Source organism: Lissotriton vulgaris, chromosome 9 (genome assembly GCF_964263255.1).
Source record: "Lissotriton vulgaris chromosome 9, aLisVul1.2, whole genome shotgun sequence".
Taxonomy (NCBI): domain Eukaryota; kingdom Metazoa; phylum Chordata; class Amphibia; order Caudata; family Salamandridae; genus Lissotriton; species Lissotriton vulgaris.
In genome coordinates, this window is record NC_141697.1 from 834390937 (window position 1) to 834401384 (window position 10448).

Consider the following 10448-nt stretch of genomic DNA (forward strand, 5'->3'; position numbering starts at 1 on the left):
TCCTTGTCCCCTACTGTGCCCTTCAGGACACATCTATATTCATGAGACCGTATATCTGATCATACAGCATCATTTGTTCGTCTTTTTTCTTTTGTATACGTGGATGGGGAATACAGGCAGTGGCACACAAGCCGCAAATCGCCGGGCCACATTGCAGACAGAGACAGCAACTGAATATCATAAGCAGTATCATTCCTAGGAACGACAACACTTTCCATCCCCATGCTGATATTACACTCCAGAGCCAATCCGACCAAGTCCATGTGCCTGGGTTTTGATGTATCTCGTGAGCTATCTTGTGAAGTCTTGTTATTGCTGCATACACGGATGGCGCGTTATTAGGAATAAACACGCAACAACTGGAGCCGATCACTCTACAAGCCCCGCCCCTATCTGCCAGGATGACGTCAAGAACAAGGCGGTTCTGAAGAACAACAAGTCTCATCGCAGACTGCTCCTCTGTCAAGTTCGCCAGAGCAGATGCAGTCTCATTCACTACTGCTTCTAGAGTTCTTGTTAACCTGCGTATTAGTTTACTGTTTTGGACGGGACCTATGAAGAAAAAGAATCCTTTATTGAAAACTGTATATTGCTCCCAATCTGTCTCAGTCTGATCAATCACTGGGGAATCGGTCTCCCTCCTGTGTCTGACATGTACTAGTCGTGAATCTCGATGATAATGGGATGGGGCTAGAAAGACGGGTGGCAGCAGGAACGCTATATAACATGTCCCACCCCAGTCTAAGGGCAGACGTACGTAGGCTGTCTGACCACAAATGAAATAGGAATGGCGGGAGGCTTTGAAAGTAGACTTTCCTTTATCGGTAAACTCGACTACAGTATTACAATCACTGTGCCCCAAATGTACTGAACCTTTCTTTCTAACGCACAATTCACCTTTTACTGGTAGGACTGATATGAACGGTGGACCTGTATTTTTCTCGGACTGGACATTCAAGATCATAAAGTTAAGGGAAGCATTTCCTTGTTCGTACACTTCATTTTCTAGATCGGTCCCTTTCTTTTGGGGAAGACCGTCTTCGTCTGGAAAACATGCCTCATTCATTACTTTATTCAAATCTCCCCATATCCAATCGCCTTGGGAAACTGTAAATCTTCTGTCTAGTGATGACATTAAAGCGAACCATGCTCCGCACGAACCATTGTGCGAGAACGGAAAAGGAAAAAGGGGCATAACTCCCTTCGTTTTCTGATAAGGTGGGAGTCGGCCACATACCCAGCAATTTGTTACATTGCTGGTCTGATGAGAATGGTGCAACATTCGAATAAAAGTATTGTTGCGCAGGGCTAGTCGATATGACAGTTCATGGGGTGGCAGATCCAGTGTACTAGAAAAATAAGCACAAGGCTTGTGTTTTCCTGCTTGATCTTGTGTGAGGACAGATAATGCTGTTCCATCTTGTTCAGTGACAAAAAGCGTAAAAGGTTTGCTGTAACAAGGAGTCGCTCAAACTGGTGCCTGACATAAAGCTCTTTTTAATTCTTCAAATGCCAAGGTATGTTCTTGTGTCCAAGGGAGGACAGTCGAAGACGCTGCCTCCTGTGTTGTCAACTGTATGAGTGGTTTGGCTAGATAGGCATACTGGGGAATCCATTGTCTGCAGTATGAAGTGAGGCCAATGAAGGCCCGTACTTCCTTTTGTGTCTTGGGCTGTGAAAGGTTAGCAATTAACTGAATACGTTCATGTGTCAGCTGTCTACCCCTCTTGGACAGCAAGTGTCCAAGGTACACCACTTGCTGTGCACAGAATTGCAACTTCGAAGGGGACACTTTGTGCCCCTTGTCTGCCAAGAAGTGTAAAACTGTCAGTGATGCATTCTCGCAGTCTGGTTCTGATCGTGCTGTGATTAAGATGTCGTCTACATACTGAAGCAGTGCGGTGTTAGCAGGCATATGAATACTGTCTAGCTGTCTTTTTAATGCTTGGCTGTAAATGCTAGGACTCTCTGTGAAACCTTGGGGAGCTCTCGTAAATTTAAAGCTGCGTCCATTTAAACTGAATCCGAAGAGATACTGACTCTCTGGATGAATTGGGACACTGAAAAAGGCATTCTTCAGGTCAATTACAGTAAAGAACGTTGCCTCAGAATCAATAGCAGTCAGTAATGAAGACATGTCTGGAACCACTGGGTATTGAGGGACTACACATTTGTTCAGTTCTCGAAGGTCAACCACTAGTCTGTAAACTGGTGGTGCATTGGGGTCTGTTCTTTTAAGAATAGGGATGACAGGTGAATTACATACATTCGAATCAGTCTCTACTACCACCCCTTGTGCAATGAGTTCGTCAGTAAGGCTACTACGGCATCAGGTGGTAACTTGTATTGTCGGATACGTGGCAGTACTACTCCTGTTTTGAGAGTGACACGGTGTGGTGTAATGTGCATGTAACCTACGTCAGTCGGACCTTGTGCCCATAAGTGCTGTGGTACATTCTGGAGTCTGTGGTCAAAATCTTTCAACACATAATGTCCCTTAAAATCACGTAAGAACAGTCGTACTCCTTCCGGAGAACAACATATAACTGCTCCTAGTTCTTTCAATGTCTTTATACCAAGCAAATTTTCTGGACATGACTTGGTAAGCAACAAGTCTGTGGTACGTGACAATGGACCGACACCTAGGGAAACTGGTTTCGACACTTCGTTAACAATAGGCTTTCCTGAAATTCCCAGGGAAACATTCTGTGAGCCTGAAAGGGGTGCCCCTGGAACCTCGTCGTGGCTGATGGTAGTCCTGCTCGCCCCTGTGTCAATCAGAAATTTTCTGTCTTTTCCCAATACACGGCTATGTACATAGGGACCCTCTTGATCTACAGGAACCTCAATAAGGGGCAAGCCAACTTTCCTCTCTAGGCTGTTTCATGAGAACTGTTGGAATTCTGGATAGTCCGACTGTGTGTACTGGTACATTTGTTGGGTGGCTTGTTGTGTGGCAGCTGGTGGTGGGGGTGGAAAATTCGCTACTGTCTGTTGCGTGTTCTGTGGGGTGCTATTCTGTCTAGGAGGATGCAGTCGTTCTTTTGTCTTGCCTGTAGCTATATTGTGTTTCAGGACAGCACATTCATTTACATAGTGACCTGGTTGCTTGCAATAATTACAGTTCCCTTTAACAGGTGTCGTACCCTTTTTGTTCGCATTAGCCGGTACCGTTTGGGCAACCAGCACTTTCATTTTCGTATCTTTCATGCGTCTCTTTTCATGATCCTGTTCCTCTCTAATTCTGTTCTGGTGGTATTGTAACATTTGCAACATTTGGGAAGGGCTATTTGCTTGCCAAGTACTCTCAACCTTCTGTACTCTATTCTTGATCTGGGGTAAGGAATTTTCTACAAGTTTGCTCACGAAAAGATGTGGATATGATTCACTACTTGGATTAAGGCCACTATTAATAGTAAAACATTTCTCGAATCTAGAATAAAAATCACTTGTGTCCTCGTCTTGTTTCTGTTTACAGGCTGAAATAGCATCCCAATCTTCCTTTTTAGTAATCAATAGTCTCGGTAAAACCTGTATCAGGAGTTCAGGTAGTGCTTTAGCTTTGTCCCCAAGACCAACACCAGGTTGCCGGTCTGTCTCCTCTGCTTCTAATTCTGCCCAACTTAACTTTTTCTCTCCCACCTCCCAGTCTTTTTCCTTAAGCTTTTCGTAAATACCAGCAGGCAACAGTACTTTCAATAATTTTATAATGTCAGCGTACGTGTAATCCCCTATGCGGAGAATGTCTTTTAATTCTCGGTGGAATCCCCCCGGGTCTTTATCATGGCAGGGCAACATCTTTTTCATTTCCAGTATTTCTAATTTCGTTAAGGGTGTGTAAACATATACTCGTTGAAGCTCACCCGCTGTATTTTTGACGGGATGTTCCTCTCGTAAGGGGTTCTGTCTGTCTATGTGCAAGTTCTTTCTGTCGTGGTGTGGGGCAGGAATCATGCATGTGGTCAGAGAAGTCAAGTACTTATGTCGTTGGTCCAGAATGACATTAATTAATTCAGTACCTAGGTTTGTCCATCTTTCTAGAAGTATATCGTCCAGTAATTTATACAAGGGACCGGGATCAGAATATTGACTCTCATACAACGTGATCAAATGTTGAACCATGTAAATACCAGCCAAACGCTGTTCATTCGGCGGAAGGCTCAAAAAGGTCTGGGCTACTATGTCACCGCTATATATGTTAGAATTAGACACCCATTGGACGGCTGACCGGACTAATTCCTGTTCGTGTGGGGTGTGGGGTATCTCGCTCTCTACCCGTCGTTTCAGTGCCTTTTCAGTAGCTTGGAATAGATTTTCAAGGGAATATCTTTCTTTTATAGAATGTCCCTGTTTACGGTAGTCGAGACACTTGGGCCTGTCAAACTGTCGCGCTTTGCCTACGTAATTTATTTTGTCCTTTTCCTCCGTTTCTGGCTCAACCTCTTCCGTTGATGACTCATACTGCCCGTCAGAATCTTCCTTGTGTATTTCTATAATCGCCTTTCGTATTTTCTTGTACATACATTCTGTCTGTCCCTGTATATCATGCTTACCGGCAGCTATGTTGTCACTCCAATCCGTCAAAACTTTCTTTACCTCTCTGTCTGGTTGATCTTGTTCCCTGATCAGACAGTTAATCAAAAAACGTAAAATCATGTTCTTAACATCCACCTTTCTTTGTTCCATGGCATCTTCTATACTCTCAGGTCCCTTACCAGTTCTAATGAAATCGTATATTTTATCTAGGTGGTCCTTCATGCCTGGTAATGTGATCAAATAGTCAACGGCATGTCTTAATCTTAGTGAAAACACGAGCATTGCACCCTCTCCTGGTACTGGATCGTATATACAACGTGGGACTGTTACAATATACTTATATGGTGTTGATGTCATTTGTGGCGTTCGTGGTGGCCCTAGCCCTAGCGGTGTTCGTGTCAGTGGCGGTGTTCGTGGCGTTGTCCGTGGCCCCCCTCCCACTGCCCCGGCACCTACGTCATCTTTTACGACCTGCGGAAGAGAAGCCTGCGGAAGCTGAAGCTGTAGAAGCTGATCCTGTGATGGGGGCGGAGGGAATTCTGCATTTACATAGTCCGGTGCGGGCTCTTCTAGGTATGAGGAAATAAAAGCCTCAGAGGCTGTCGGCTTCTGTCTACGTACTCTAAAGGGTACTGGTGGTGGCGTATGCGACCTACGGGATTTTTCTGGAGGGGTCACTTTAGCTAGTTCTTCTGAAAGGACGGGATAAATACCTGCAACGAAGGCATTTCTTTCTCTATCAGCTTGTTCTGCCTTGACCCGTTCCCACTCCTCCCGCAGTTCTTTTTCTTTAGCTTTTTCCGCTGCTTGTTTACTTCTCTCTGCTTGATGGAATTCTTTCTCTGATCTCCTATGCAACTCTTTACGCCATAACTCAATGGCATCTTTCTGAGACGGTCTTACTTTCCTTTTCCATAGCGCTTCCTCTACTTTCATAATGCATTCAGAATCCCATGTTCCTGAAGCAGGCCATCTGTACTTCTCCTCTAAATCTTTCGTGTAATCTACCCACAAGTCTAAAAACAATATGGCATCTAGCCCATGTTTATGGTACATAAAATGACCAGGTGTGTCTCTAGGCGGGACGGGAACTGACTCCTCGAGTATCCCCTTCCTGGTCCCTATCTGACGTAATTTTGAAAACAGTGGCATGTTGGAACTAACGTAATGAAAACACAATACACTAAAATAGACTGACTGAAACAACCATTCACACTACAACACTAAAACATTGTAGAGAAGCCTTGAGTGTCAGGACGACCTGCATTTTGACTGATACATGGGGAAAAACATGAACTTGAAAACCGTTAACTTTATGTACTGCAATACAGTACAACCATACCGGTCTCATAAAGAGACGCGTCTTTACCGTGCCCACCAAAATGGACCCGTCTTTACCGTGCCTGTGTGACCAGACACGTCTTTACCAAGCTCAAATAAATGAACCCGTCTTGAAACGTTATTCATTATGCATTCCCAATAACGGTACTCACCGGGAAGCAGAACTTGAAGGCCTCGGAAACTCGATACTGCGTGACTGCGGTGCTGCGCATGCGCCTCGGAACAGGTGGGCCTCTGGATACCTCGGACCTTGCTCTCTCACGGCTTGGGCTCTGGTTGGGATGATCCGCAATCCTCACCGCCTCGTGTGGATGCCTGGTCGCAGTCTGTCTCCTCCGTGGGCCTGAGGGAGTAAGCAGGAAGTCCCGCTGGCGTGTACACTTTGAAGTCTGTCACGGCTGTAGAAGGGGGCAAGGGCTGGACCTACATCGCCGGCGCGTGGGGAAGGGGACTAGTCCCTGTTCGGGCGGCAGATTATGTGGTAAATAAAATTATTACCCTGTCGGAATTTCTATACTGAAACAAAAGGTCATGCATATAATGAGAGGCAGAGTCCGTGGTATCCGATTCAAAAGGGCTTTATTTCAGTAACTCGAGTTAAGGGAGAATTGGGTTCCATCACCACTAAGGTTCAGGAAGGGTCGTCATCTGAACTTTATTCACAGAGTACATTATTTATACGTTAAACATACATTAACTTGCATAGAGAAGGCGGAGCGTTCCAGGCGGAGCAAGAGAAAGAGAGAGATAAGAGCACATGGGCGTGCAAAAGGGCGTGAAAGAAGGCGTACACGTGGGCGTTCCCTTGAGGAGTCATAGGTGTGTCATAGGTAGGTGGATACATGGAGGGGGTCTGCGCGGTTAGCTGGAACCTTTACCCTACTTGTGTGCGCTACTTGGTCATGACGTGTAATTGACGTGTAACTGGGGGAAGCTAGGGGGGAGCTGACTTTCGTTCTAGTAGAGAAGCCTTGAGTGTCAGGACGACCTGCACGCTTGGTATTATCTGATATCTTAAGTTTGGAGGATGTATTATCTGAAGTAAAGGTCGCTCGAGCAAAGGTTGCTCATCACTAAGAGCCAGTGTATGCATATATTTCTTCGTGCATTGCGTGGGGGCCATGGGCCTTCTATGGATGCGAGCTCTGTAAATCACTTAAACGGAGACAGAAAGACTGGGCTCTATCTTCTGCAGGCGGGTTATGTTTACCTTCTTCACTAAGCAGGAATGTGTTTCTGTGGAGCAGAGCAGATAACTATAAGCAAAATACTGTCTTGGCAGGCTGGACTGGGCTCCTCTCGGCTGAGCAGGAAGTATGCGAGAGGTCAGGGATACATAGCTAAACTGCAGCTTTCAGAGTGTCTGGGAGGCATGAGGCCTGAATTCGGGTCCTGGCTCGGCTGAGCCATAAAACGGGTTCATCTCGACTTTTAAACGTGCACCATGCAAATACATTGGCAACATAGGCAACATAGGCCTCAGTGCAGAATTAACGTGGAAGGCTTGGTAACTGACATTCTAATATGGGACGGAAATGCAGAGGCATTATTATTACAGGCATGAGAGGGAAAGTGCATGGGTGACATGAACATACACTAAACGTGGGGTACATGCAGGGGACACATTGGCCACGTAAAAATTTCTATTTCCTCAAATTGGAACAAGTAACGTTACACCTACAACAAGCCAGAACTATTGGCTTTGTCTATGGTTGTTAGTTGCATGAAATAAAAAAAGCAGCAACCGTGGCTGCTATACTATAATTATAATCTTTTCCTTTCAACTTCTTTCACCAACTTTCTTTAGTTAACTGCATTTTCACCTAGCAGCAGCATGGGCATTTTTGTACTTCCATGTGACAGAATGCCCTGCCCTTGGCTGAGGCTGGAGGAGGCCACCACATGCTGTGCCAGCCGAGACAGACCCATTGTCATTCTGTATATGGTAATCAGTCCCACACAGAATGACAATGGGTGGGATGGGGCTGCTCTTGTGCACAGGGGAGTGCGAGGTGGACCCATCAGGGAGCAGAGGCCTTTTGCAGTGAACAGCTCTGTTCCTTGCCATGCCTAAAATTAAGGCGGACGGTTGGATGATGTCCTGCCTGAGGATGAGCCCCGGCGTCAGGCCTCCCTCCGGGATGCATTTGTGCACATGGGCATGTGCAGGGGGGCAAGGAGAGGCGCTACCGGGGAGGGGGAAAGCGCCCCTTCTTGCCCCCCCCCCCCGCTGACGCCCATGCAAGTAGTTATGAAAAATAAGAATCTTTATATATAGACTTAACACAGGACCAATTACGATAAGAAGACACAATCCTGTAAACTAGGGATACTCTTGAGATGATGGAAAAATAGTTCAAAGTGTGCAAAAAAAGGAGTTCAGTTCAAGGCAGTGGTCTCTGCGACCCCTTTACTTACAAAGTACCTGGATTCTGTAGCAAAACAACCAAAATGTCGCAAAGGTGCTGTAGCGATGATTTTCCTCACGCGAGGCCAGCGATGGGTTGAATCCTTGCTGCAAGGGAGGATGATGCGCCAGGCTGCGATGCGTGCGGAACAAAGCAACAGGCTTCTTCACGCTAGGCCAGCGATGCCTTGAATCCTTGCCGCGAGGGAGGATGATGCGCTGACCCTTTTGCGTGTGCAATCTTGTTGCAATGAAAGAAAATGGCGCTCCGCAAGGGAGCGTCAATCCGGGTGCGATGCGATGAAAATGGCGGATGCATGGCGCCCACACTGCGATGTCGTGATGCGATGATCTCGATGCGATGATTCGTGGTTAGCGAGCACTTAAAAAGCCCGTGAACGTGCGATGCGATGATCTTTGGGTGTTAGCAAGCACTCCGTGGCCGGCAAGCGTGCGATGCGATCATTTTTGTTTTGCGAGCGCTTTGTGGCAGCTGGGCGATGATTTTTCTTACGCTCCTCAGCTGCGGTGTCTCGCAAACGTGCGTTAGCGTCAAGTTCAGCACTCTCTTTTCTGTAGTAGAACTAGAGGCCCTGGAACTCACAGGAGCCTCACCTGCAGATAGAAATCCTCGTTGGGAGGAATCAGGAGGCTGGTGGAGGAGTCAGATGTGCCTGTGACTCCAGCAGGAGGCTAGCTCTCTTCTAGCCCTTGGGTGATTCCTTTAGTAGGATAAAAGTTCTCTCAAAGTCCTTTTCCCTCTTCTTCCAAGTCCAAGGGGAACTCCCTCTAGGCCAATCCAAGAAATAGCACACAAGCACAAGGACAGTCCTCTCCTGCAGATTCCTTCAGTAACACGAACAGAGGTTTCTCTTGACATCCAGGAGCAATACCAACTGTAGGGGATTGGGCACAGATATTTATACCCCAAAAGTCTTTGTTCTAAAGAGTCACTGGTCCCTGAACCCAGCCAGAACTAATTCTGCTCAGGCCTGGAGCACTTTGTTTACCAGGCTGCATCCTTCCTTTCAGAAAGAGGGGGTCTGCCATCAGACGCACAGGAGGAGGTGGAGCCCGCATTCACTTTGCCAGGCAAATCCCTGCTCAGATCAAAGGATCACCCCTACCCTACTCAAAATGCAGATCTCTCCAATCAACCCAGGTCGGACCCAGCCTGCCTTGCCCCTCTAAACCCAGACAGTCAATACACATAACAGCAGAGCACACTGGAAGGCTTAGGCAAGAAAATACCTACTTTCTAAAAGTTGTATTTTATCATTTCTCCTCCCTGAGCCAGCACCCTCCTGCCAGCTCAGCGAACCCCAGCCAGGCCGCCGACAACCTCACGAAGTGGATCAGCAACTGCGCGGACGAACTCGCCCCGCTGAGGACCCCGCCCAGCAGACCCGGCAGCAAGAAAGCCCCATGGTTCACCGACGAACTCAGGAGCTCCAAGAAGAACTGCCAAGCCCTCGAGAAAGTCTGGAGAAGGGAACCAACACCGGACAACAGGACCTCCTTCAAACTTGCCACCCGGAAACACCACCAGCTAATCCGCGCCGCCAAGAAAACAGCATTCAAGGACCGGTTGGACAACAACGCACACAACTGCAAGGAACTCTTCAACATCGTGAAAGAGCTTTCCAACCCCAGCGCAGCAAACAACGACATCACCCCATCGCAAGACCTCTGCAACTCCCTCGCTTCATACTTCCACAACAAGATCGCGGACATACACAACAGCTTCAACAACCAACCAACGCACACCATGACCGAACAACCACCACCCACCACCACCCTCCACGCCTGGACCCCGATCAGCACCGAAGACACCATCCGCACGATGAACTCCATCCATTCCGGATCACCGACCGACCCCTGCCCTCACCACGTCTTCAACAAGGCCGACGCTATCATCGCACCCCACCTGCGAGACATCATCAACACATCCTTCGACACCGCCACCTTCCCTGAGAGCTGGAAACACGCCGAACTCAGCGCTCTACTCAAGAAACCAACAGCGGACCCCACCGACCTCAAGAATTACCGCCCCATCTCGCTCCTCCCGTTTCCAGCCAAAGTCATCGAGAAAACCGTCAACAAGCAGATGGCCGCGTTCCTCGAGACGAACGGATCCCTCGACCCCTCACAGTCCGGCTTCCGA